The sequence below is a fragment of the Ovis aries genome, chromosome 4 (genome assembly GCF_016772045.2).
Source record: "Ovis aries strain OAR_USU_Benz2616 breed Rambouillet chromosome 4, ARS-UI_Ramb_v3.0, whole genome shotgun sequence".
Lineage (NCBI taxonomy): Eukaryota > Metazoa > Chordata > Mammalia > Artiodactyla > Bovidae > Ovis > Ovis aries.
In genome coordinates, this window is record NC_056057.1 from 78,583,844 (window position 1) to 78,611,801 (window position 27,958).

The 27,958-nt window shown below is 48.5% G+C and overlaps 1 protein-coding gene and 1 long non-coding RNA gene across 2 annotated transcripts in view; both read left to right on the forward strand.

Moving 5' to 3' along the window:
- The window catches only part of LOC132659699 (uncharacterized), a 31,235-nt gene extending 3,289 nt beyond the window's left edge, over nt 1-27,946 (forward strand). The window contains exon 2 of the long non-coding RNA XR_009600426.1: nt 211-27,946. This is a non-coding gene — a long non-coding RNA (uncharacterized LOC132659699). The remainder of the gene's footprint in view (nt 1-210) is intronic.
- Nucleotides 1-27,958, forward strand: part of NUDCD3 (NudC domain containing 3) — a 70,026-nt gene that overhangs the window by 13,264 nt on the left and 28,804 nt on the right. The window lies entirely within an intron of this gene.

Here is a 27,958-nt window from a genome sequence, read left to right on the forward strand (position 1 = left end):
TTTGTATTACAGACTCTAGGTTCATCCATCTCACTAGATGTAAAATTTTTCTGTCTTACAAACTTTTTATTTTTCATATTGATTTATATATGATGTATGGTGTGGACTTTTAGTTATATCCCTGAGCAGCTGACAGGCAGCTGACAAGGACCGAGTCTTCCTATTGCCAGGTGCCCTTTTTCCTGAGATGCATTGTCACTCTCTTCACAGCTACGGGACTTTTAAGAGGCTGGTTGCTGGACCCACCCCTCCAGGTCCAATTTAACCGGCCTGGGTGCCGCCAGGTGTCAGAGTTTTCGGAAGAATTCTGGGCGAGTCTGCCTGTAGCTGAGGGTCAGGCTTGACTACAGCCTTTCAGCTGTCGCAGTCTTCTGCCCCTGGCGTGGTGTCCTTGCTCCGCAGGGAGTGTAATCAGGCTGTCTCCAGGCTGCCGCCGCCGCAAATGACGCTGCAGTGAGTGTCCTGTGCCTGCACACGTCTCTTGGAACGTGTGTGTGAGTATCTGCTGGATGACTTCCCAGAACAGGAATTACCGGGTCAGAGGGTATGAAGTGTGTAATTTTGATGGATATTGCTAGAGTGGTCTCAGAGAGGTTGTAACAGTTTGTTCTGTCTCTCCCAGAATGTCTGATGGTGGGTAACTGACCCAACCCCAGGTGCCAGCCAGCAGCCCTAACACGTTTCTTGACTCTTCTTACCTTTGCTCCGTTGGTTTTACTTAAAATGTGTTTTTTCCTTTTCTGTTCCATTTATTCATAAACACTAAACCATTTGTTCTATTTGTTTGTTAGTACTGAGCTGTTTTATTTACAGTGGCTTTATTGTGACACATTTTAATACTTGGTTTAATCCCTTGCCAACAGACTTTTCTGGAAAGTTTTTCCATGTGAAAAATTCTGTTGAAATTTTTATTGGTAATACATTAAATATGTAATTAGAGAGAAATGATGGCTTTACCTTATTGAGTCTTTCTGTTTAAGAGCTGGGTATATTTTGTTTATTCATGTCTTGTTTTATGTTCTTCTGTAGAATGTTAATGTTTTTATTCATTAAGTCCTGTGCACCGATACTGAATTCTCTCACTGTTTTTTAATGGTTGTCTCAGTTGACTTTCTTGGATTTTCTAGGACTATAAACTCTTTAGTTTTATTATAGTGTTTTAGTGACAACTGTGTTTAGTAATAGATTATGTACATCTTTAGTATTTTTGTAAATCATTTTTTTTCTCTCCCTGAAAATTTGTTGCTCTGAGCACCTGGAAGGGCGGAGCTGACATTTGCTTAAAGGGACAGGGTAGGGGATGGCTAGTTCTGAGGGTGACAGGTTAGGCTTTGGCTGCAGTCCTGTGCATGATGTCCATGAGTGATGTCGGTAAAGTCTGAGGACGCTGGTGATCTTGGGTCTGGAACTCAGAGGATGGGACGTAGTTGGGACTGGAGTTGGGAGTTTGAAAAGCATCAATATATGAATGGGTCTGAAGCCACTGACTGGATGAAATCACAGACTGGATGAGGCAGTGAGTGTAGATGAGAGCTGGGGCACTGTACATGAGGTGAGGGGGCATCTGCCTCGGGGTCAGGAGACTGGGATGAGTGATCGGCGGCAGAGCAGGGCGACCACGGGGCCCCTGCCGCGAGGGTGGGAGGCCAGTGGTGACACGTGGGCTGCACTTGCCGCCGCGCCCCGCTTTGCCCGCTCGCCGCCGCGTCCTGCGCGTCCTCGGCCTGCTGTTGTCAGTCGTCACTCCTGACCTTCAGGACACACTCCTGACCTCTCCCCTGGCCTCTGTTTCCGTGGTTGGCTCTCCCTGTGGTGAGCGCTTCTCTGGCCTCTGGCTCAGACCCCTGTCTCTGGCCCCTGGTGGCAGCTCCCATGTGTGTCCCCATGTAAACTGCCTTTTTTATATCTTTAGCCCCCTGTGTTAGTTTTCTCACCAGGGAAACCAGGAGAAGAGCAGTTGGCAGAAAGTGATGGAGGGACAGAGCCCAGCTTTTCTGTTACTGCGTGCCCCTTGGCTCTGTTTATCCTGTCCACCGTGTGTCAGGTGCCTGCGATGTCCCTGGCACATAGCTGGCACTTAGTAACCAGCCTAGTGAATGAGTGATTCATAGTAAAAGTCATATTCAAAAGTGACAAACTTTTGAATTTTAACCTATCTAAATAAATTCCATTATCGAGAAATATTCAGGTTTTCTTGAATTTTCATAGATTTATGAAATTTTCATAGAGCTTTCACATCTGTCTATGTTCTGTTTATCCCTGTCTTCTTTTATGGCAGCTCAGCGTTCTGTAAACTCCCTGGTTGAGTCCTGTGTGACCACAGAGCCCTGAGTCCCTGTTTCTGTATGGAGAGGCCAGGCACTTAGCTTTCCTGCTGGTGAAGAGCTCTTGAGGGACAGGCCTGGGACTGGGAGTCTAGAGCTGTGTAGGCTATACTGCAAGGAGGCTGAAGCAGGCCCGAGTTTTTAGTCTCTTTCTCTTAAGCCAGGGAATCTGTCGTCCTGTGGGTAAGAGAAATCCTTCTGGGAAGGCCACCATGTACGGCAGGTGGGGCTCAGCAGTTGGCTGACATAGGGCTCTACCTCCAGGTTCGCTTGGAGAAGCCCTGGAATAGGTCATCTCGGATGACTCAGCTTTGAATCCTGTGTGTCTGGTTGGTTGTGAGCTTGGATTCTGAATTTCTCTTGAGGGTCAAGTCCCCGTCCGGGTCTCAGTGATGTGGTGAAATGCGGTCAGTTGTTTCTTAGCTAAACAAGAGCCAGCATGTGCTTTTGCACATAATTCTCAAGGTCTATTTATTTTGTGGTCTTTAAAAAAAAACTTTGTTTTAGATGATTAAGACCTGCCAGAAAAAGAAAAGTTGAAAAAACCATGCAAAGGATCCCATAGATGCTTCTGCCAGATGTCTGTGCCTCCTGTAAGCGGGGGCTGCTGTGAGCACATCTGAAGACCTTGTTCCAGTTTTGCCCATTATTCCACTGGGGTCCTTTCTCCCTGGCCAGCGTTGCATTTGTTGTCGCCACTGCGTTAGGGGCGCGTCTCCTCAGTCTCCGCTCTCTGGCACAGTTTCTTAGTCTTGTCTCTCGTGACCTTGACACTGTCTGCTTGGTAGAATGTCTCTCAGTGTGGTTTTTGTCTGATGTTTTGTTTTGACCAGCTAAGGTGGTGTCAGTGACTCCATTTTTTCTGCGCTAAAGAGTTACTATTTTCCCCTTTGTAATTAATAAGTGTCTTGTGCAAGAGATACTTTGAGACTCTGTAAATATCTTTGTTTCTTCTCATACATTGCCCACTAATCTTAGCAACCATTGAGTATTCTCTCCTGAAACAGTTACCGCTGTGGTGTCTGCCAAATTGCGATTTCCTGTTTATATCCTCCTTTCCACATTTATTAGCTGGGATTATATTGCTAGGAATGGCTTTTCTTCCTCCTCCACTCACTCTCATTCATGCACTTGTCTCTGTGTGTTGGAGTGCCTTTCAGATGTTGACTGTGTAGTTATGACCCCCATGTCTTGTGGTGTTGCTGAGGAAGCCTGTCAGATGGACTTATCCTTGTGACATCTTCACAGCATTTGCTGAGCACTTCTCTACATGCTTGTGCCGCAAGATGTTCCATGTCACCCTATTGTAAAGTCAGCTTTTTCTCCAAGAGGCCTTGGGGTTTGTTTTTTGCATTTTTCTTTTTTTTGCCATGCTACACGTGGGAACTTAGTTCCCCAACCAGGAATTGAACCCGCTCTCCCTACTTTAGAACACTGGATCACCAGGGAAGTCCTGGGCCTGGGTTTTGATTGGAGAATGGCCTGAAATTGAGGATCTGGACACCAGGTGCATTGTCACTGCTGGTGTCCTGGCTCCTAGGCCTAGGTTGCCCGTTTGCTGGTTTCTTTACCTCTGAAACTATCCTGCCCAACTTTTCACTTCCAGTGTTCTTCTCTGCCCCCCCCGCCCCCCCTTAAAAAAAAGCTCATGGTATGGATTGAGTATGCATCTTGGGAGTCAGAAACCCTGCATTCAGATGCCAGCTCAGACCTTGTTAAGCTGCCTGGCCTTTGGGCCTTAATTTTCCCATATGTCAGGTAGGGGTGATGATTCTCAGCTTAAACGGTTGTTGTGAGGGTGAAGAGAGACAGTAAAATGAGAATGTTAGTTCAAGCGGAGGGCTCAGTTGGATTCTTTCATCCAGCAAGTGTTTATGGAATGAAACATGTATAGGTTTGTCTCAGGATCTGGGGCACGTGGCGTTCAGCAGCGCCAGGCCCGGTGGGGCCTCTGGCCGGCTGGTGCAGGGGCAGCGCCTTCGACGCCTCCTCCTTCCCGAGCTGCTCTGAGCTGGAGGGAGGCGGCGGGGACGAGTGGGCGCTTGGCTGTCCCCAGCTAAACGAGCAGTCCCGGTTCTGTCAGTGCGTTCTGCTTCCGGCAGCAAGCCCCACGCTGGGCCGTGGGTGGCACTGTCGTGTGTGGAGTTGGAAGGAGCTGCTCCCCTCCTCCGGCATAACCTTTATGCCTGCCTTGGCCGGTTCTTCCGTGGGGTCGGGTGGAGTGGGTCGAGCGTGACTTGCACTCAGTGCAGTATGGGGGCCAGTGAGGGGGACGGAGTCAGTGCCCCTCAGGTTTCCATGAGCCCCCAGGTGCTTAGACAGAATCTTTTCTGTGGGGCACATCAGCAGGAAGTGCCGGTTCCCCTGGGCCCTGCAAAGCCCTGTGCCTCGGGCAGCCACTCCACCCCCGCCAGCGTCCCCGGGCAGGCAGGCTCGCTCCCTGGGAGCTTTCTGTTCTGCTGCTGCCAGAGTGTCACAGTAAGTGGGTAGGTAGGACTAGCTGTGACCTAAAAACACGAGCATTTTCTGGGTGTCCCTGGGGAAAGCTGAATAAAGTAGGAGGAATGTCATTTCAAATGCTCATGTTCTCCCAGGAGAACAAACTGCCAGGTCTTTTCTGGCCTCTGGTTTCAGAAGGCAGTGCTGCTGACTCTGCGACCCTGGTGCCCACAGGCTGGCCCTGTGACCTTGGTACCTACGGGGTGACCCCATGACCCCAGGACCTGCAAGTGGACTCCTGACGCTTGTTCCCACATGCTTGGCAGAATGGGTGCTGCACAACGCAATGTCATGACGACTGGTCTCTTAACTTGCTTTGTGGGACCGCCCACCCCCACCTACTCTGTTGGGTCCTGAATTAGAGAACAGAAAGAAGTCTGTTCTCCATCCCAAGAAAAACAAGTCCCCAACTCTCCGAAGAGCAAAAGCAGCAAAATACAAAGGGAGTACCTCCGAGAGCTCAGGGTCGGGAAGGAAGGGGATGGTTGCCACGCAGCAAGGGTCGGTGGAGTTGGGTGTGGTCCCTGTCCTCCGGCAGGTTGGCAGTGCCCTCTTCATGACCAGAGTAGATCTCACTTTAACAGCAGCGTTCAGGTTTCTGCCAAGGATACCGGAGAGAGCCCTGCCGAGGGTGGCCCAGGGGCTGGAGTCTCACTTCACCTGGCTGGCTGCAGGGTAGAGGCTGTGCCCCTGGGTCCAGTGGTCATTTCTTTACAGACTGCCTCCTTGTGCTCCTCTCTTTCCCACTTGGTGGTTTTGTGGCTGAGGACCTTTGATTTTGCTGCTGCGGTGTCTGCTTAGATCTGCCTCCCGTTATCTCTCTAGTCCTGATGCTCATGCTTAGTTGCCCAGTCGTGTCTGACTCTTTGTGATCTCATGGACTGTAGCTGGCCAGGCTCCTCTGTCCATGGGATTCTCTCGGTAAGAATACTGGAGTGGGTTGCCATGCTCTCCTCCAGGGGATCTTCCCAATCCAGGGATTGAACCCTAGTCTCCAGCATTGTAGGCAGATTCTTTACTGTCTGAGCCACCAGGGAAGTCCCCCTCTAGCACTAGAACTTCCTTTTTCCTTAAAAGTATTTTTTTACTGATGTTTTGAGAAATGCTATACGCAGATATTTAAAGGGTGTGTAGCAGCAGAAGGGGAGCCATGGAACATCAGTCCCCCTCTCATCATGACCCTGCCTCCTGTTCTTTCCACAGAGACGTGTCTCTCCCCCGACCCCCAACTCCAGGCATGAGCCAGTCACCACGGAGGAAGTCTGTGAGGGTCTATAGATGTTTGTTTATGCCTTGCCCCTACTTTTTAGAAAACAGACTATTTTTTAGAGGAGTTTCAGGTTCACAGCAAAGTGAGCAGAGTACAGAGTTCCCACGCACGCCTGCTCCCACAGGCACAGCCTCCCCTGCGCCACCACCCTGCCTTTCAGATTGAATCTCTGCAGGGATGGTAGCATGCTGTGTACACTGCTCCTCCTTTGCTTCTCTCACACAGTGACTCTTACAAATGTGTCCTCGCCACCTCATCGGTGCTATGTGTTCTTTGGAGCGGCCACCTGGCGTGTTCCGCTGAGTAAACTGTGCTCAGTGACTGTCTGCTCTGTTGGCCTTGCTTCTCGTGGAGTAAGAGAATGGTGACCAAACAGACTGAGGTTCTGAAATCCTGAGTGTCTTCAGAAGTAATGCATATTCATTGAGGAAAATAGACGGCTCAGAAGCCTAGGAGTAGGGGTTGTCCGTTTTCATAAGGTTTTTGGTCCACAGAATGAAAAAAGACAGATTTGGGTGTCAGCAGAGGCATATGTTTCTGTGACCGGTGTGTTCTTGAGACATCCATGTGTCGTTGGTCTGTGCCATGCCACTGTCACCTGGAGGTCGGTCTGGAATAGAGAAACGTGATTTAACCCAGCGTTTAGTCCATGGGGCCTTTTCCCTTCTAGATGCCCTTCCCCTTGAGGGACTGTTATAGAAGCACTGAGTTCTGATTTATTTCATCCAGAAAATATGTTCCTTTGAAATTTTTCATTAATTTTTATTTACACAGAGAACTGAAGAGTACACTCAGAAACATAGATAAATCTCAGGCCCCATTTGACCACCCTGATTGCAGTGTGCTCCCAGAGACAGCTACTTTCCTGGAGTTCACCTTTTGTGTTTCCTTTGTTTATAATTTCAGTGATCACCAGTTTTCGTTTCTCAGCTGGCCGATGGATTTTCTAGAGTACAGTATCCCTCCCATCGCTTGGAAGGGTGATGGTGTCTGTTGTGGGGTCCTGGTGCTCTGTTCCCTCTGGGGCTTGCAGCAACACTTCTTTCCCTGTAGAGTTTGGTGGCCCCCATCCTGGGAAGCTGGCTTGTCTCAGGGCTTGGTGATTCCTGATTTTGTGTTCCTTTTTGTGCTCCAGACTGCAGTTGCCCTGCCTTTGAAGTCTGTCACTGATTCACAGCCGGTCTCTAGCAGTGTTCAGCAGGGCACGGGTGGCCTCGGCTGTACTGTGCCCATCGCTGTTCTGCAGGAATGGAGCACCACTTCCTACGTGTCCCCAGACGTGTCCCCACACTCTCTGGGTTTGGTGCCACTTGGTTTATATTTTGCGTGTGGAAAAGGAGGGCAGGAGGTGAACCTGTAGTCCTTCTGTTGTCCTGCCCTCAGCACACTGGCCCTTCTTATTTGGGCGAGACCAGAGCTGGGTCTGTCTCAGCATCTTTGACCCCTCCACGCAGACTGGGGCTTGAAGCCTCCTACTCAGTTCGTTGCCTTTCTCCATTCCCTTTAGTCTCATGCACACTCAGGCAGGTGTGTAAGATCCTTCCCCGAAACTGGTGGCCTCGTCTCTCTCTCCCCACCTAAGGCTTCTGGTCACTCAGCCCAGCTCGTTGACACTCACTTTCTCTCCATTCCTCTTGTCCTGCAAACCTCACACTGCACCATTTCACTTCAGACTTCTCCCCAGGGAGCCGTTTCCCCCTCTTCCCGCCTGCCTCCATCCCCGGCTCATTCCCTGCTCATCTCCTGATCCTACCAGAACGTACCCCTTCTTGGGAGGACTCTCCCCTGTATGCCCTGGCTCCTTTTCTGACCTCCTCCCTCTCTGACCGTGCCACTGGTTCTGGGTTCAGACTGCCTGAGGTCATGTATCCTTTTCTGCATCTCAGACTTGGTCTGTGTGCATAAGTACAACTTAGGCTTGAGGGGTACACCCCGCAGCTAATTATCTGAAGCAGGTTGTAAGTGAGAAACTGGAAAGGTCATCTGCCTGAACTGCCCCCTCCACGTTCCCAGGATGCCCTCCTGGGTTCTGGGGAGTCACGTGCTCTTGGGCATCAGCACCAGCTGGCTCAGCAAGGTGCCCTCTCAGTACAGGGCTTGCCCCTGGCTCTGCTGAGGGGACAAGGCCACCCCTGCTGAGGGCCCCCTGGCCCCGTCATCTTCCCGCTGTCCCTAGACACTGGATCACCTGGCTCCAGACTTGGAAGGCCCCTGGAATACTTGGTAAATTTAGCCACATCCTGCTTAGTCGTGGTTCTTGCAGGCCTGACGGTGGTCTGTTCAGCCACCAGCTGGAAACCTGGTTAGCTGTAAATGATGAGGTTGAGCTGGAGCCCACGAGACACCCCAGGCCTGTGTCTTGTGCATCTCACAGTTGAGGCTGCTGCCCCCGTGAAACTTTCACTTCGATCCACAGGCAACTTCTGGCTGACTTGAATTCAGAATCTCCCAGGGAAGGGAGTTTGCGAAGATGGGGCCCTTAGGCAGAGTGACACACCACACACATCTGTTATGGGTGCAGTTCTCAAGTATAGTCTGATGTATTTTTACAAGCGAGCATTGCCATGAATCACTACCCAGAACAAGATATTCCCAAATGAGAAATAACCGGAAACTTGCCCGTGTGCTCCCTCCCCCCGCCCCTTACAGTTGCTTGTGTGTCCGTGGTTTTGTTAGATCAGCCATGGACACTCCCCTGTGGAAGGCTGAGCTGTCTGCATTCCTACCGCAAGTGTCTACGAGCCTGTCCCCACAACTCAGCCTGCGGAGGGTGTGCTGAGCTTTTGAATTTTTTACTCTTTGAAAGATGAGATACGTTCATATTTTTAATGTTTATTTCCTTTATCATGTGTAAAGTTGTGCATAGTGTCACTCAGCTAAGACTAATTGTATATCTTTTTTCTGAGAATACTCTGTCTTTTGCTCATTTATCTGTTAGGGTTTGTTATTTTTTTACTTTGACTTTTGAGAGCTTGCTCTCTATTTTGGAGAAATTAGGCTTTTATCTGTAATATATTATAAATATTTTCCTCCAGTTTGTCTCTTGACTTTGTTTATGTTAGGTTTTGCTCCAAGCAAAAGCATTTTTTAATATTAATAATGTTTGTGTTATCAAATTTATCAATTCTGGAGGGAGAGTTCTGGAGTTTGAATTAGAAAGCTTTTCCTGTGCTCAGTTCAGGAAGGATTTCAGCCATTTTCCTCAAGTACATGCATGCGTTTTTTCTATAGTCCTGTGAAAATAACCCTTGTGTGGTCTCATTTTTTTATATTTATAAAAGATCCATTTGCTCTCTCTGTATGTGTGAGATGTGGATCCAGTGTTGCCGTTTCCGAAATGTCTCTTCAGGTGTCCTTATGACATCTGTGATACACTGCAGGGACTGCGTTTTGCAAGAGGACTCTGACAGGTCTGGGCCCCTGGGTGGGAGCCTTCGGCTCGGCCTTGGCCCTCTCTGAGGCAGTGGTGACACTGAGGGGCCACACATCGTCCAGGAGTGTCCTGTGGTCTGAAAGACACCTGACGAGCAGCACTCCTGCTGGGGAAAAGCTCCCTCACCTCCCTGTTCTAGAGAGTCTCTGAGGCACTGCTTAGTGCTTACTCCCCAGAAGCGTCTGAGTGGACTCAACCTCTGAGCCTGGGTCAGGACGAGGTGGCAGCAGAGCTGTGGACAGTGCCTGTGGACAAGTCACAGTTCCGTCCTGGGTAAAAGAGGGGAATGTGCTGGATCATCTCTGAGGTCCCTTCAGCCCTCTGTCCTGTACGCGCACAGAGCAGTTGTCTTGCGTGGGGCCACAGCATCCCCTGAGTGTGGCCTGAGCCCTGTGCACACTGTTCTTTGTGGGCGCAGAGGCTGGCAGGTGGCTTTGTCTGTGAGGATAAGCGATGTGGCTTGGTGAGGATGGTGTTTGGGATGATTCAAGCACATTACACTTATTATGCACTGTTTCTAATCTAATGCCGATGCTGATCGATTGGAGGTACTGGTCGGTGGCCAGGAGGTTGGGGATCCCTACTTTAGATCCTGTTTTGCTTTTCTATAAGTTTATATCAAGAGGTGATTCTCCAAAGAGTTACTGAGTGTTCATTTATTTAAAAAGTGAAAACTCGGTTTCCTCCTAAGCTTCTTAACCTTGTCAGACCGTGCTCCCTTTTCATAAGAAATATTTTGTGTCATTGCACTTTACTATCCTAGGTGAAGTTTACCAATGCAGGTACTTAAGTCTACCAGTGCAAGTCACTTAAGTGCTGTGCTAGTCAAGCGTTTTCAAAGAGGTGACTACCTTTCAGGAGAGCCCAGAATCAAACAGCTTCATACATGGTTGTCCGCCTGGAAAATTCACAGTGTGATGAGACAGACAAAAGATTGTTAGGGCTTTTTTTCTAAAATTAGGCTCAGATTAGCTGTAAATAGGCTGCCTGAAGTCTAGAGGGGAGTGTGGGGGCTTGGGTGCAGAGGACAGTGTGTAGGCAGAGTCACCTGCTTCCACCAGGCCCCCGGCACTTCATGGCATCTCTCCCTTTGGTAGCTATCAGCCAGGTAGGACTTTGCTGTTCTCATGCACATTTACACAGGTGGAATGAGCTGGCTTCAGGCTTCTTCATTCCATGAGAAGTTAAGCTTACACACACACACGCACACATTTATATGGTTTAAATGTTTACTTATTCGGTGGCTTTGGGTCTTAGTTGCGGCACTCAGTGTCTTCATGTGTCATGCGGGAGTCTTGTGCGTGGGCTGCAAAGCTCCCAGTAGTTGCAGTGTGAGCTTAGTTGCTCTGTGGTGTGAGGGATATTAATTCCCCAGTTCAGTTCAGTCGCTCAGTCATGTCCGACTCCTTGCGACCCCATGGACTGCAGCACGCCCGGCCTCCCTCTCCATCACCAACTCCTGGAGCCTACTCATACTCAAGTCCATTGAGTCGATGATGCCATCCAACCATTGTCCCCTTCTCCTCCCACCTTCAATCTTTCCCAGCATCAGGGTCTTTTCCAGTGAGTCAGTTCTTTGCATTAGGTGGCCAAAGTATTAGAGTTTCAGATTCAGCATCAGTTCTTCCAATGAATATTCAGGACTGATTTCCTTTAAGATGGAGTGGTTAGATCTCCTTACAGTCCAAGGGACTGTCAAGAGTCTTTTCCAACACCACAGTTCAAAAGCATCAATTCTTTGGCTTTCAATTTTGTTTGTAGTCCAACTCTCAACATCCATACATGACTATTAGAAAAAACCATCGCTTTGACTAGACGGACCGAGCCTGGGATCAAACCTGAGTTCTCTGCATTGCAAGGTGGATTCTTAACCACTGGACCACCAAGGAAGTCCCAAATTTATATACTGATCAATTTTTTATTCTGATTCTCATTCTAGAGACATGATTGTTAGGGGATTTTGGCATATGAGTTGCATGTGTGTTGATTTGTTTATAGGTTATTATATAGTGAACATGTTAACCACACACTGAAGGGCTGCATTTGTTCAGTAGCTATGACTAAAACCCTGGAAATTAGTTTTTGTTGAAATCTCAGGGCAATTTGTGAAATGTTATTTGTAAGCAAAATGTATCCAGTTCTTTTACTGTTACTTGAAATATTCTCAAGGATCTAGAGGTAACACGCATTTCTCTTTGTCTTTCCTTCTCTCCCAGGGAGTGTGTGTCTGGCTTTATTTTTACAGTGCTACAGATAGTCTCCTAGGGAGGCCACCTGTTCTTGGACATCTGCTTGCACAGCTGACTGGTCTGAGCACTGATGTTGTTTGCTGTAGAAGTTGTCCTGTCATCACCTGTTCATCGCAAGTGTGGACAGCCTCCATGTGGTCACAAGTTTGGGCCAGCTGCTGAGGAGGGTGGCAGTGTCCCCAGGCACTGCCGTGTCTCACCTGTCTGGGCTTGGCTCCCAGGTTTCCCCTTTCCTCAGTTTCCTCAGTTTTGGCCACTGGGGCTGAAGGCATGGCAGCATTCGTTCATAGGATGGCCCAGCCTGCGCTCAACAGCTGTGGGTGTGGGGTCCTGACCCTCTGCAATGGGGCTGGGCTGTCCTCTGCCCTTCCGCTCTCTCAAATGTGGGGATCCATCAGTCCAGTGGTAGGAAACTGACGATTTGAAGTTTCTTCTCTCTGCAGGCCACCCTGATGTTAGAGGAAGTGTCTCTTTATGGTCCTGACCTTCTACCCTCTCATCCCACCTGTGTGTTGTGTCTCCTGTGTCCTGTGCCAGGCCCTGCCGTTGGAGCCGGAGGGACAGGAGGTGCTTGCAGGCTCATGGTGTGGGGATGGCAACAGACAGCTGTAGTCCAGTGTGATGAGTGTCAGGAAGAGGTCCGACAACCCACTTAGACATCTGAAATGCTTCCTGGAGAAGGCGTGCTGGACAGGGCCCCAGGAGCTAGGAGTGGGGGCTTCCTGGTATTCCAGCCCATGTCGTGGCAGGAGGCAGGCAGGTGAAGGCCCTGCGTGTGCTCAGGAACTCGTAAGAAGGGCAGGGTTGTGGCCAGGCTAGTCCTTGGGTCTGCTGTCTAGGGCCACCTTGAATTGGTGGGTGTGGAAATGAGTCATCATGCAGTTCAGATAGGCTTTAGCAGAGACTTCAGATGTTTTCAAGAAAGCCAAAATCTCTTACTGCAAATTTTGTGAAAAGCATAACAGTCACTTCTTCATGTGGAGTGTCTTGTGGTATTTGTGATGGAAAAACCCAAACAAACATTTTGGGCAACTCACTATGTTATCAAGTAAACTCCCATTAAATTTAAAAAAAAAAAATCTTGTTAAAAACAGATATATCATTGCATTAGTTCATGGCTTCCGTTCCGTCTCTCATTAAATTCAGTTACAGAAAGTTGTCCTAGAGAATTATGTGCGGGTTTCATGTATTCTGAGCACAGTTAATATCCAGATATTTAATGTTTATGCTGTATTTAGGAAGGGCACTTTCTTTGCCACTCTGTGTTACAGCTTGTGGCGGTTAGGAAAGCAGTTCCTCTGCAATGGAAGTTCAGAGTCTTAACTGCTGGACTGCCAGGAAAGTTCCTGAAGTGTAAGTTTTGTCATTTTTTTGTTAAATTTATTCCTAAGCATTTTATTCTTTTCAGTGCTGTTGTGAGTGGAATTATCTTAATTTCTTTTTCATATTGTTCACTGCTACTGTTATGAAATGCAATTGATTTTTTATATTGATTTTTTTAATCCCCCAGCTTTGCTTCACTCATGATTTTTAGTGAATTCTTAAGGATCTATCTATTATCTGTCTGTCTACAAGATCATGTCCTCAGCAGATAGAGATATTTTCACTTCTTCCTTCCCTTCCAGGTGCCTTTTATTTATTTTCTTGCCAACTGCCCTGGCTAGCACCTTGAGCATTACATTGACTAGAGTGGTAAGAGTGGACGTCCTTTCTTGCTCCTAGACGTGGGGAAAAGCAGTCGGACTTTCGCCATTAAGTGTGATGTGAGCTGTGCACATCAGTCTTCCTTTACTCTAACGTTTTGGTTAAGAACACCTGCTAGTAACTTCCTGAGAAAGTGTCCATGAGAGAATGTTTTTGAGATGTCACCAGGCTTCCTAATTTTCCTGGGATTAAGGGGTTCTTGGAATAAGGGCCTTTTGTTTTGTGGGCAGACGATTGCCCATGACTGAGTGGGTTCCCAGAATGTGAGACTCCAGTGCTGAAGCCAAGAAAGTCCTGGGCAAACCGGGGCAAGCTGGTCACTCTCCCAAGTGCCTGAACCGGTCTGTATTGCCTTTGTACTGGATTGGTGGTCCGGCTCTCTGCTGAGTGCTAGGCTGGCAGCGTGCCCTGCATTCCCTTGTTTTCTTCTGGCTCACAGTGCACTCCTGAGAGTCAGAGGGCATCCTGATTCTCGCTCTTACTGAGCTTACTCTTCCCTGTGTTCCTGCTGTTCCAAAAGTGTGTTCTGCTTCTCTGGGTTTGGCTCTCATTCACTTCAGTGTGCTTTGCGCCTGGTGGGCCTGTCAGACTGTAGATTGATATTCTTCATCTCTACAAAATGTCTCTAAATTCTTTCCAGTTATCTTCTCCCCTTTATTTTCTTTATTCTTCATCTATTTTTTCTATTATTAGGAAACTGGGTCTCTTGTTCCAGCACTCTTTTTTTTTGGTGATAGGCACACCCTGCAGATATTGCAGGTTTGGTTCCAATAATGCAAATGTCAAAGTGATATGAATATTTTTGTTTCCAAGTATATATAAAAGTTGTTTACACTATAAGCCTATTAAGTGTGCAATAGCATTATAATTCAAAAATACATACCTTAATCAAATAATTTTTTTTTTTTGCTAAAAGATGCTAACCCTTACCTGATAGTGAATGCAAGGCTGTCATAAAGCTTCAGTTTGTTTTTTTAAAAAAGAAAGCAGCATCTGCAAAATGCAGTAAAAATGTGATAATGCCTGTGTGTTTTGTCCCTGACTTTTTTTCTGGGAAACTCATGCGCGGTATCCTCACCTGCATCCTCCAGTCCTTTTGTATTGAGTTAATTTTTACTTTGCTATCATTATTCATTTCCACAAGCTCTTTCTTTGTTTTCTGAAAGAGGTTGTTGCTATCCTTTAACATAATATTCTGTTCTTCAAGGCTGCAGTATCCCCTCACTCTTGTGAGAGGATGGACACATATGTGAAGATGGAGGGGGGGGTGTGTGTATGTGTCTAGCTATCTTCAGTTCCCTGTGGAGTAAACCTTGAGATTTTGGAGAGTAGGTAGGGGTGGTTGCTTGCTTCGTGGAACAGGGGAGGGGGCTGATTTTTCCTAGACACATTCCTTATCCTGTCCTTAGTAATTAGCCCCACTTCTCTACTTCGTAAAGTAACTGCGTCCCCACCTCAAGAGCCTTTGTGGGTTCTGTGTTTCCCAGGAGGGTGTGTTTGGTTTCAGGTATGAGGTGACTGGGGACCTGTGAGTGGAAGTGGTTAGCCGACAGGAGCGTGTCAGTCTGAAGTTTAGGGAGGGGAGCAAAAGTTGGAGCCACTCATCATCTTAGACGTGATGGTTGTAATCGTGGGAACCAAGTTTTATCTCTGAAAGGAGTGAGAAGGGCTGTGGCCAGTGAGAGATTGGGGAAAGCGTTCTGAAGCTCTGGAGATGGTTGAAGAAGAATCAGTGAAGAGGGGTAGGATGGCCAGAGCGGGATCTGAAAGAAAGAGGGTTTAGGAAGGACTTGAGCTGGGACAGTGGGCAGAGCTGTCGGGGGAAGGGTGAGGTGGGTCTCAGTGGACTGAAAGTGAGTTCAGGGAGTTGAGCTCACCCATTGAACCATGTGGCCACATTTGGGATGGCAGAACTTGGTAGATCAGCAGATCCTTTGTTCATGTGCTCTTTGCTTACTTTTTTGACATGGAAGATGATTGGTTTATGTTACAATGTGTTTGACCTACAATGTTGTATTAGTTGCCAGTGTACAACATAGTGATTCAGTATTTTTATGGATTATAGCCTGGCAGGCTTCTCTGTCCATGGAGTTCTCCAGGCAAGAATCTGGAGCGGGTTGCCATGCCCTCCTCCAGAGGATCTTCCCAACCCAGGGATCGAACCCAGATCTCCCGCATTGCAGGGAGACTCTTCACTGTCTGAGCCACCAGGTACCCAAGAATACTGGAGTGGGTAGCCTGTCTCTTCTCTAGGGGAATTCCTGACCCAAGGATCGAACCCAGGTCTCCTGTGTTGCAGGGAGATTCTTTACTTTCTGAGCCACCAGGAACCCAGGAATACTGGAGTGGGTAGCCTGTCTCTTCTCTAGGGGATTTCCTGATCCAGGGATTGAACCCAGGTCTCCTGTGTTGCAGGGAGATTCTTTACTGTCTGAGCCACCAGGAACCCAGGAATACTGGAGTGGGTAGCCTGTTGCTTCTCTAGGGGATTTCCTGACCCAGGAATCAAACCCAGGTCTCCTGCATTGCAGGTGGATTCTTTACAGCTGAGCTACCAGGGAAGCCCCTGACAGGTGTGAGGTGGTATTGTTGGTTTTTATTTGCATTTCTTGTCTTGAAAGAACCTTACTCTTTACATTTAAAGACAGATTTTGAAGCCCAGCATCTTGATGTGGAACATTAACCCTGACATCCCAGTGTTAACTCTAGGCATGCCTGGGAGGTGATGGGGCCTCTGTGTGTGGGTGTGAGCAGACACGTGGTGAAACTGAGTCCCAGCCCCTTCTTTCTTGGGCCCGACCACGGACAGGGACGGCCTCTCTCGGTGGGCCGTGTGTGAGTCTGGTCTCTGGGATGGCAGGATGCCGTTTGGGAACCCTGTTCTGGTGCCCGAGGACAGGTTCTCCGGCTCCTCCATCCCTTGGGAGGTGAGGGTGTGACCACAGTCAGTGTCGGCTCCCTTGTCAGGGCCTTGACCTGTGCACCCTCAGGTCCCCTGCCGGGTCCTGTCCCTGAGGAAGGCAGAGTGTGTCCTCCGTGAAAGGAGGAGTGGTTTTCCATCAGTAGCCTGAGCAGACATGCCGTATTTGAAAGACTGCCTGTCAGAGGTGCCTTTCTGATGCTGGTTTTGTTTGTGACTTCCAATAGTAAAACAAGATCTTTGTAAACCTCTACATAGAACTCTCCAATCTGCATTGCCAGAAACCGGGCTGTGTTCCTCAGGCATTGTTAGTCCAGTGAGGTAATTACATTCCATAGAGTATCTAGTTCCGCTACTTTAAAGGGTAAAAGTATGGGAGTTGCAAATATATACAGTAGTCTAAGAGGCTCCTCCAAAGCACTTTTTTCAGGAGGCAATAAAATTAACAGTGCTGTGTGGGGACAGGCAGTGGGAGCCAAACAGCAAAATAGCTCGGCGAGGCTGAGTGGCATCGTGCTACTGCTCACAACCCTGGGGCCACGGGAGCACCTGGCCAGCCCGTGGCCTGGGTCTTGTCCAGCCATCCATTCAGCCCCCTTCAAAGCAGCACTGGCTGGAGGGTCTCAGCTCACATATATGCAAGAGGAGGGGGCTGTTAGGGAGGATTGAGTCTCTGACACAGAACTTTATAAATAGTAGGAGTGTTTCTCCAGCCTGTCTTCATTCTGTTCGCAGCTAAAATTCCCTGGCAGCCTGTAACTAATGAGAACGGAAAGTACTATTTGCAGAGACTGAAATCCAGCAGGCGTTAGTGTTCCCATGGCACATTGTTGCTTTGGCTGAACTCTTGGGCCGCCATCTCTTCCATGTTGAGCTGTTGTCAGGCTGTGAAAACAGCTCTACTCTGACCAAGACCCTGGATGTGTGTGGAGAAGTGTGTTTTGTCAGTGTGAGAGCCTTACCACACACTCTGAGAGCTTAGGGTCATGTGCGTGGGCAAGTGGCTAGCACCCAGAGGTCACAGTGTGTATTTGGACCTGAATTGTGCAATCTCATGTGTGTAAATTGGGGCTAAGGACCAACACAACTTGTGGGTGGATTCTGGGGGTCAGCTGCTGCCAGTCTGTTAGCTCACAAGCCTGTGCTGTCTCCTCAGTGAGGGGTTACGCTCCCCATCGCACCAGTGAGCACACTGAGACTTGGAGAACTGGGCCAGCTTGTCCATGCTTCCATCGCTGGTTGGTGGCCCAGCAGGGACCTTGACTCCAGAGTCTGTGTCTTTGAGCACTAAACTATTCTGCTTTAAAAAAAAAAAAAAAATCTGAATTCCTTCGAAGATGTTCCTTGCTCTGACTGAATCGGACATGTGAACCCCTTTGCCTGGCCTTCCGCTTTCTCTCTAGGGTCAGGTGCTCATTGCTTCTCAGTGTTACATAAGCTCAGAGCTGCCCATTCTGGTCCTCACACTGTGAGTACCATCGATGCTGTGTCAGAGTCTGGAATGCACACACACACCCCAACAACCCTCCTCTCCTCCAAAACAAGACAGACAGAAACACCAGGCACAGTTAGTGGGGAGACTCTGCCAGACTCCCAGGGAGGTGGCGTGGGAGGTCAGCAGGTTGAAAAGGATAGGCAGCCCTGTCGGGGAATTCCAGTACTGGTGTGCTGGTGTTCTTGTGGTCCTGTGGGAGGTCCGAGGAGAGAGGGCTTGTCTGTACCTGAAGTGGTTTCTAACTCAAGAGTTTGGTACTATGGCTTGTTTGCAAGTTAACAGGGAGCAGACACAGCCGGGGGTGCAAACAGGATACCTCACTGGCAGTGTTTCCAGAGAAACACTGTGTGTGAAAGATGCAGGGTTAGTATTGTGACCCTTGGAGCTTATGGGGAGAGCGGGGCAGAGGAAAGGTTGGCCATTGGAGACCAGGTGGTGATGGGTGTGATCGTGGAGGAGAGAGAAGGGGGGCCCAGGGGCAGAAAGTTGATGTCAGATACTGTAGCAGGAATGCAGGCTCTGAAACTGCAAAAGCCCTGCTTGGCTATGACACTTGGAAGTTGCTGGGCTTGCCAGAGAGTTTCACAGTGGGGTGCTCTGGAGTGTTAGGTGGAGAGGAAGTGACTTCATGAAGGGAATGCTGGTTGGGAACGGGGGTCTTTTAAGTCCTTGTTTGTTGTTAAGGTCTGCTGAGGGGTGAGGTGGGTAGCAGTAGATGAGAAGAGCTGGAGGCTGTGAGAGACAATATATCCATGGGAAGGGTCAAGCAAGAAGCAACCAGGGGGCCTGGCAACGTTGACCTTGGCAATAGGAAGCAAGAGCAACATCCCAGGTCCCTAAGGCTCAGCATTTCCAGTTAACATCGAAATTCTGTGTTCCATAGCATTGTTAGGAGTAGAACTTTGCTTTGTCAAATGAATGCTTCACTTTGTGTGTGTGTGAGTCACTCAGTCATGTCCAACTCTTTGTGACCCCGTGGACTGTAGCACGCAAGGCTCCTCTGTCCATGGGGATTCTCCAGGCAAGAATAGTGGAGTGGGTTCCATTCCCTTCTCCAGGGAGTCTTCCCGAGCCAGGGATCGAACCCAGGTCTCCGACTTTGTGGGCAGATTCTCTACCACCTGAGCCACCAGGGAAGCCCATTAACTAGTACTTTAGTTCAGTGGAGTTGTTCTCTTCGTAACATATATTCATGCCACGCCAGCGTGAAGGTCTCCAGGGTTGGTGTACCTCTCCTGGCCTGGCAGAGGGTGGAGAGGGTGTGGAGGGAGTTAAGATGGTGATTGGGCGAGAAAAGGGCTAATTCCCCTGCCTTGACTTTCTCTGTTTGAAATTACAGTCGAAGCGGTGGATGAGAGCCAGACAGTAGGAACCTGAGGTGAGAATGGAGGAGACAGGCTGGTTCCATCTCAGAAACTTGGAGAGCAGAGAGGACAGAAGTGGCTGGATGGGGCCTGGGTCTGCGGCTGCCCCTGTGCTGGTCAACCAGTCTTATGCCAGGCCCTGTCTCAGGTCATCAGCCTGCAGTTGGTGATCGATTTTCACTTAGTGGAATTTAGTGGATTCAGTTCAGTTCAGTCGCTCAGTCATGTCTGACTCTTTGTGACCCCATGGACTGCAGCACACCAGGCTTCCCTGACCATCACCAACTCTCGGAGCTTGCTCAAACTCATGTCCATTGAGTCAGTGGTGCCGTCCAACCATCTCATCCTCTGTCGTCCCCTTCTCCTCCTGCCTTCAGTCTTTCCCAGCATCAGGGTCTTTTCCAATGCATCAGTTCTTCACATCAGGTGGCCAAAGTATTGGAGTTTCAGCTTCAGCATCAGTCCTTCCAGTGAATGTTCAGGACTGATTTCTTTTAGGATGGACTGGTTGGATCTCCTTGCAGTCCATGGGACTCTTGAATTCCAGGTGCAAGTTTTTGCCTGCTGACAAGGCATTCTAGAGTTCACTGAGAGGAGGCTGGCACACACGCAGAAGGCTGATGTGAGGCTGGCCTGCAACAGGACAACTTCAGGTCAGGCCTGAGGCTGCTTCAGTGGACAGCCCTCCCCGCCACCCGCTGGCTCCGGGCCTTCACAGCTGAGGAGATGGTCTGCCTCTCTGCTTAGAGTTCCAGGGCATTCTTCTCAGATGGAAGGTGGCACTCAGACATTGGTAACTTGAAGCTTTTTGGATGGATTTAAAAGAAACAGTGTGAGAATGTCTTCTTTAAGATTATGATGAATATATAAGTTCTGTGGTTTATATCTAATGTGTTCGAAGCTTGTCCAGCTGTATAGCAGACCCTGTGTCAGGTATGGTTTTTCTTCTGGAAGATTGTGATTTCATCTGGGGCCCCATGACAGCTGTGCATTTTGCTGCCCAAGTGTAAGCATGAGATGAGCAGATAGCACCACGCCTGCTCTGTGTGTGTGTGCCGTGTCTTCTGTATCCTGGTGTTGAGTGTGAAGGGGGGATTCATCCCTCTTATCATCAGGGATGAAGCTTGGTCCTGGTATGGGCTTGGTGGGGAAAGGAAAGGATGGATGAGCAGGCTGAGGAAAATGGGTGGGTGAGGTGAGGCGTGCTTCCCATGTGGTTGGGTCACCCAGTCCCCAACTCTCAGCCCCGAGGTTCTGAGTATCTGGGCTCTGCCAGACCTCCAGGTGCTCACCCTCCTGCTACTCCCCCCGCCCCTTAGGCTCCCATGCCACCTGCTGACTGGTGCCCCCAGCACCCTCTCTTCCAACCTTTTCTTGTCCCTGCTGACCCCCTACCAGCTTCCTTTCCCACACTGGGAGCGTCCTGCCATCTGATCAGCTCCACACGGCAGCCTTGCAGGGACCTTTTAAAGCAGTCAAATGATATCACTCCTGGTTCCAACCCTGTGGTGACCACTCATCACTTTTTGATTAAATCCCATACCCTGGTTTTAAAAGCCCAGGTCTTACCTGGCATGACTGCTTCTTGTCTTTGACAAAACAGTGACAGTGTTTATAGAATTGATGATCCAGGTGAGTAATGATGTTGATGACGGTGACACTTACTCTGGGCCAGGCTCTGCTCTCAGCGCTTTGTATGTCTTGACTCATTTAACCCTCACATTTCTGAGATTGGTACTGATAGGTCCCCATTTTACTGGTGAGAAGCTTGGGTCACATGTGACCCAGGGTCACATGGCAAGTCACTGGCAGAACTGGCTTGGGGCTGGGCACCTGCCTCCCCTGCTTGCTGGAGTCATAGGCACCCTTCTGCCTGTCAAGCCTCTGGGTGACTCCCTTGACCAGAGATGTGGCCTTGTGACCCTTCTGAGCAGCCTGTCCTGTCGTTTAGCAGATCTCAGTGGGAGGCCCTGGAGGCTTTGCAGGGGCCAGCCAGTCACGTTTATTAACTGGGTGCACCACTGGCCCTCGTGGTCTGAGCCCCACTCAAGTGGGCCTCGCCCTTGATGCCCGCTCTCAGGCTCCGGCGCCCAGAATGGTGTAGGCATAGTGCTGCTCAGCTGGCACTTCCTGAGCAGCAGGTGTGTGGATGCTGCAGTCACAGGGGCTTGGCTTTGACACTGCTGGTGGCCAGGCCTGGACGGAGCTGAGTGTGGGGGCCTGAGGAGAGGGTGGCACAGGGACGCCAGTGCCGGGCAGACACCAGGCAGCGGGGCTAGGGGTCAGGCAGGGTGTGCCGAGAACTTGGGCTATTTGATGTGGGTGACCCTTTTAGTCGGGACTGGGCAGGTTGATGCTGATGCTGTGGGGCTTGTTTCCCAGCAGATTGCTTGCTTAGCTTTTCTGCTGGAATTCTTCCCAGGAGTTGGTGCATGCAGGAAAACAAAGGACCATCTTTCTGAGTCTAGATTGGAGTAATTCAGGCTAAAATCCCTTAGGTCTACTGTCGCCAAGCTGTGGTTCAAGTTAGGAAGCCAGCTCATCAGTGCCCTCCATGGACTAACTGTTGTGCAGACACACCTCGCTATTTGTGGATCCCTGGCATTGTCGCCCCCCAAAACAGCAGGAGCAGTAAATAACCACTCTCCAGATAAAGCAAACGGGAAAACACTGCCAGAATTTGCTCTATCAAGCGCCATGAACAATGGCAGTCGGCAGGGAAATTATGCAGAGGGAAAAAGCCCTTTTATTTCCTTTTCAAAATCGGTGGGACTGGAGAAGTTTGGGAGATAGGGAGGAAAAGGAGGGGGGAAAGAGTAAATACAGTAATCTTGTATTGGAGATGATGCCAAGCCTCATTGCCTGGGCTTTGGTTCAGCATCACGGGCAGGAAATGTTAGCGAATGTCTATTATTAACAACCCTGCATCGTAGAGAGCTGCTGCACATGGAGTACTGGGTGGGGTCTTGTGAATATTGTTTGATGTAAGTCTTTCAGCAGCCGTGTGAGTAAGCAGGTGAGGAAATCCAGGCTTTAAAGGGTTGAGACATGTGATCAGATAACACCCTTGCCCCAGTGAAAGTCAGGATTCAAACTTTGGGGTGGCTTGAATCCCAAGGGCCTGAGTTCGTGGCTGTAGAGTGAGCCTAAGAGTGGAGTCGCCCTTCTGCCCCTAGAGCGAGCTGGTGCACTTGTCTTTTGGGGGGCTTTCTGATTCTGGTCCCACCACCACCACCCCTCCGCTAGCTAGCGTTCCCCTTCTGTCCAGAAAGGAATAGATGCCGCCTTGTGTGTTGTCATCATGTTTCCTCAGTCACTTTCAGCCCGGGACAGTTTCTCCGTCTTTTTCTGTGTGACTGTCAAACTTTTGAAGACATCAGGTGTGTTGTAGACAGTCAGTTTGGGTTGGTGTAGTGACTGCCAAGCCTGGTGGGCTGCCGTCTGTGGGGTCGCACAGAGTCAGACACAACTGAAGTGACTTAGCAGCAGTAGCAGTCTTCTCTCACAGTCTAAATGGGATATGGATTTTGGGATGAAGACCGCAGAGGTGATGTGTCCATCCCCTCACATCCTGTGAGTGTCCGTCATACGAACGTGACTTAAGGCTGTGATGCTGGCTTGGTCGCCTGGTTGAGGATAAGTCTGCAGGCGTCCTCACCCAATGTCACTGCTGTCCCCTTCCTGTTCTCTGGTCACTGACTCCATCTCCACCTCCTAGGAGGGTAGAGGAGTTGCTGAGAATTTGTTAAATTCTCAACATAGATTAAAACCACATTATTAATTGATGAATGTTTGGGGGGAGATACTGTGAGGTTATGCAAATATCCCATTTCCCCTTAAAAATCTCACACACTATTTTTAGCATCATCAGTGAATCTTGCTTACAGCAGTTATCACTGTGGTATTAACACTGATTTTATATTTCCCTCACTCCTTCTGTTTATTAATTTGTTGTTTGTTTATTCAGTCATTCATTTGTATCGCAGTGACTCACGCGTATCACTTTATTCTTTGCGTTATGGTCCAACACTGTGTTACATATTTAGCCACTCACATCAGCTCCAGCTCTGCCCCATCAGGAGCTCTCTGGTTGGCTTCTTTGTCCTCTTGACGTTCTGCATCCTGTGGTTTTCTGAGTACTTCCTTACTTTCTGGCATTGCCTGGTTCCAGGCTCATCTCATCGTATTTTCTCTTCCACCCGTTCTCCAAGGAGCCTGATTGCTTTCCTTACAGGCAATATTTAGAAACCATACATGGCAGTGAATGAGCTCACTGCTTCTGGGAACCCCTGCCGCTGGGCCCCGCACCACTGCCCTGTCAGTGTATGTGCTTATTATCTCTTTTTCTGGAAATACATTGAAATATTTGTACCTTTCTCTGAGAGTAAGAACAGGGCTCCTATCACCTATAACCTGCGACGGAATAAGGCAATCCTTCTAGTAGGTGAATTCTGGGTCCCAGCTTGGATGCGTTCTGGAGGAGGTGTTCCTGCTTTTGTGATTGACTGGTTGACTGTGAGCCCCCAGGTGCTTCTCTGTCTGTCTTGTGTTGATGGATATATCCACCCCCAACACAAGCACCACTCAGTCACCAGCCTTCGTCCTTAAACTGCTTGCAGTTGTTCAGCCTCATACACTGGACACTGGTTGACCCTGCTGTCATGCTTACCCCCACTGGATGTCAGATGGATCTCTGCTGCGATGTCCTGCCTGCTCTGTGACCCGCTTTCTACCCAGGGCCCTCCTCTGGCCCTGTGACCCTCTCTTGACTCCATGGCCTCTCCTGGCCACGGTGCAGCCCCTTTCCTGCATGTGTGACGGGCTCTCTTGGGCAGCAGTATGCAGACTCTGTTGGCTGCACCCTCAGATGCCCAGTGCAGACGTGGGGGCAGCTCCACGAAGCTGTGCGGGCTCTTTCTGTGCGGTACAGCTCCCCATCTTCTGTTCCTTGTTGTGTTCTGTTCCACACGTAGATTTTACGACCCTCGCGCTGAGAAGTGCACTCTCCAGGGCGGCATGGAAGGTGTATTCCTCTCACCCTGCTCTCTCGTTATCTCAGTGGTTTATTTGTTTATTTTGGTCAGTCGATGGGTGAGTCCATCGTTTTGCTCACGGACGCGGTTACTCGCAGGCCATGTCGTTCGGTGTTCAGTGGCAGTTGAGGTTCCTCCTCTCGGAATGTCTTCTTGATAGCCCTTGCCGACTTTCCTGTTTTTGTTACTGATTTGTAGAAATCCTTTATATATTTCAGTTCTTTGTTGGTTATGTGTCATAGATCTTCCTCCTCACTCTGGCCTGCCTTTTAATTGTCTGCATTAAATTTATTTGTGGTCGCTGCGAGAAGACTTTCTCTGCTTGTGGCGAGTGGGGGCTGCTCTGTGTTGCGGGTTCGGGCTTCTCATCGTGGCGGCTTCTCCCGTTGCGGAGCACAGGCTCTCGAGTGTGGGCTCAGAGTTTGTGGTGCCCGGGCTTAGTTGCCCCAAGGCATGTGGCATCTTTCTGGACTAGGGATTGAACCTGTGTCCCCTGCATTGGCCAGCGGATTCTCAACTGCTGGACCACCAGGGACGTCCTTAACTTTGTGTGTTTTGGGGGCCTTCTCATCCAGAAGTATCACATTTAATTTAGATGTAAATTTTCTTTACATCTAATGTATTTTCTTGTTAGTACTTTTCTACTTGGATGTGGTAAAAATATTTCCTACAAAATGTTTGAAGTGTGAGTGTGCTTTTCACATCTAGGTTTAGTTTTGTGCGTTGGCGCCCTTGGTCAGACAGCCATTCTTTCTCACCCATGTGCCACCCAAGTCCACAAGGGAGGCACTGGTTCAGGGCTGGGTGGTCTTTCTGCTCGCTGTTTGCTCCCTGAGTGCCAGGGCCACCGTCGGCAGGGGCTGTGTCCGTCCCCGCTCCCTGCCCCGACCCCGGTTTGTCCTCTTCAGAATCATCTTGGTGATTCTTGACATCCCTTTTGGTCTCTATTTTAATTCCCCTACCTCTGTTTTTTCCAAGCCTCATCCTCATCCCTCTAAGGTCTGGACTAGAGAGGTGGAGGCCTGAAGCCTGAGTGTGCCCACCTCACTTGGTGGGTGAGATTGTCTAGTCAGGGGGACAGTCGGGAAGGTGTTGAGAGAAGAGGACAGCAGACGGCTTCCAGAATGGAAGACTATTTGCTCTCTTGCCCGGGACGGGGGCAGGGATGGGTGTTGGGAGGGCTTATGGGAGCGAAACACCAGATAAAATCCCACAGAACACGTGTGTCGCCAGGTGCACTGCGTGCACACACGTCCACGTGATGGTCCCCTGAGAATCCTGGGAGGTGGCAGGATGAAGAGCCTGCAGCCCAGAGTGGGTGGGAGTGATCAGGCTCATCATCCGGAACCCCTGGCCCGTCTGCTGTCCACGCTGACCCTTCCTAGGTTGGAGCCACCGGGAGTTGGGGGAAGCCCCATCTGGCCACGTGTCCCAGTGATTGGAGTCCTTTCATTTCAGATGCTTTCTTATTGATTAAAATTGTTGCCTTTTAAAAGTTTTCTTGAAACACGGCTTTTCAAAAATAACAAAAACAAAAAGCCCAAATGAAGCAAACCTCATTAAAAACTAATCCCCAAATTCCAAAATTGCATAAACTGATTTAAAGGGCCAGCTGGTAAATGTTTCAGGCTTTGCAGGTCACACATTCTGGAGCCCAAAGCAGCCAGAGATGCTTTGTAAATGGATTACTGTAGGTTGTTCCAGGGAAACTTTATTTACCAAACAGGTGCTGGGCTGTCAGTTACCAACCCCTGACCTGTCATATCTCAGACAGTATCTTAGTAAAACACTTTGAGAATAGAACAAGATAAAGTTTACGTTAGCCTTCTCAGTACTAATGATGAGACATTTCTGACACGTGGCTGTGTTGCTGATTGCATACCTGATGATATGCAGCTCCTGAAAGTTTGGGTGATGTTTTCCTCTGAGGGATACATACCTCATTTTATCTCACTTTGCTTTATTGTGCTTCGCAGATACTGTGTTGCGTACCAGTTGAAAGTCTGTGGCAATCCTGTGTCAAGCAGGTCTCTCAGCCCCATTTTCGCAGCAGCATTTGCTCACTTCTTGTTTCTGTGTCACGATTTGGTAATTCTCCTAATATTCCAAAGCTTTTCATTATTATTATGTATGTTATAAATATAAATCTTTAATGGATAAGGAGTTGCTTCTTACGGATGTGCAAAGAAAGTGGTTTCTTGAAATGGAATCTACTGATGATGATGCTGTGAAGATTATTGGTGAAATGACAGCAAGAGCATTGAAATATTACATAAACTTAGCAGTAGGATTTGAGAGGATTGACTCCAATTTTGAAAGAAGATCTCCTGTGGTAAAATGCTGTTGAACAGCATTGTCTGCTCGAGAAATCCTTTTTTTTTTTTTTTAATAGTTTTTTATTTTTTAAATTTTAAAATCTTTAATTCTTACATGCGTTCCCAAACATGAACCCCCTCCCACCTCCCTCCCCACAACATCTCTCTGGGTCATCCCCATGCACCAGCCCCAAGCATGCTGCACCCTGCGTCAGACATAGACTGGCGATTCAATTCTTACATGATAGTATACATGTTTATTTTAATTGGAGGCTAATTACTTTGTAATATTGTATTGGTTTTGCCGTACATCAACATGAATCCGCCATGGGTATACACATGTTCCCCATCCTTAACCCCCCTCCCACCTCCCTCCCTGTATCATCCCTTTGGGTCATCCCAGTGTACCAGCCCCAAGTATCCTGTATCCTGCATCGAACCTGGAGAGAAATCCTTCATGAAAGGAGGAGTCAATCCCTATGGCAGACTTCACTGTTGCCTCCTTTCAGGAAATCGCCACAGCCACCCCATCCTTCAGCAGCTATCACCTTGATCAGTCCATATCTACCACATCAAGGCAAAACCCTCCACCAGCAAAAAGATTGACTCACTAAAAGCTCAGATGATGGTCAACAGTATTTAGCAGTAAAGTAATTTTAATTAAAGTATGTACATTGTCTTTTTAGACATCATGCTGTTGTACACTTAACACAGAATAGTTGTATGGTATAGTGTAGACTACACGTAACTTCTCCATGCGCTAGGAAACCGGAAAATTCTTGCGACTCACTTTATTGGGGTGTGTGGTGGTCTGGGACAGAACCCACCATATCTCTGAGATACATTTGTATCCCTCAGTTGAGAAGTCTGTTGGAACTTGAAATGGTAAAGCTGGTCATAAGTGTCCTGATTTTGGATGACTAGGAATAGAAAATTGATTTAAAAGACTAAGAATTCAGCATATTTATGGAGTAAATTATCTTTTTGTTTTAAAATGTATATTTCACATTTATACACTTGTAAAAAAAATTGGGATGTCTCTTTCCCTTGTTAAAGTAATTAACATGATTTAAGAAAATGTCTCACTATAACCAACTTATATCTTTTGTTAATTAGAGTTTGTAGTAAATATTGATTATGTTTTTGTTGGCTGACCATCTGATACAGATTGTCAAAGACGTTCCCTAAATTTGCATTAACACCTGTCAAGTGATTCATGGGCATATCATGAGACTCCAAGCACCTTGCCTCATTTATTTTAGGTAAATATAGAATCAGCTCATATTTTTAACTGTACTGCAAAATTAATTTTAAAACATTAAAAGCACATTTTCAAAATATACTTGTTGTAA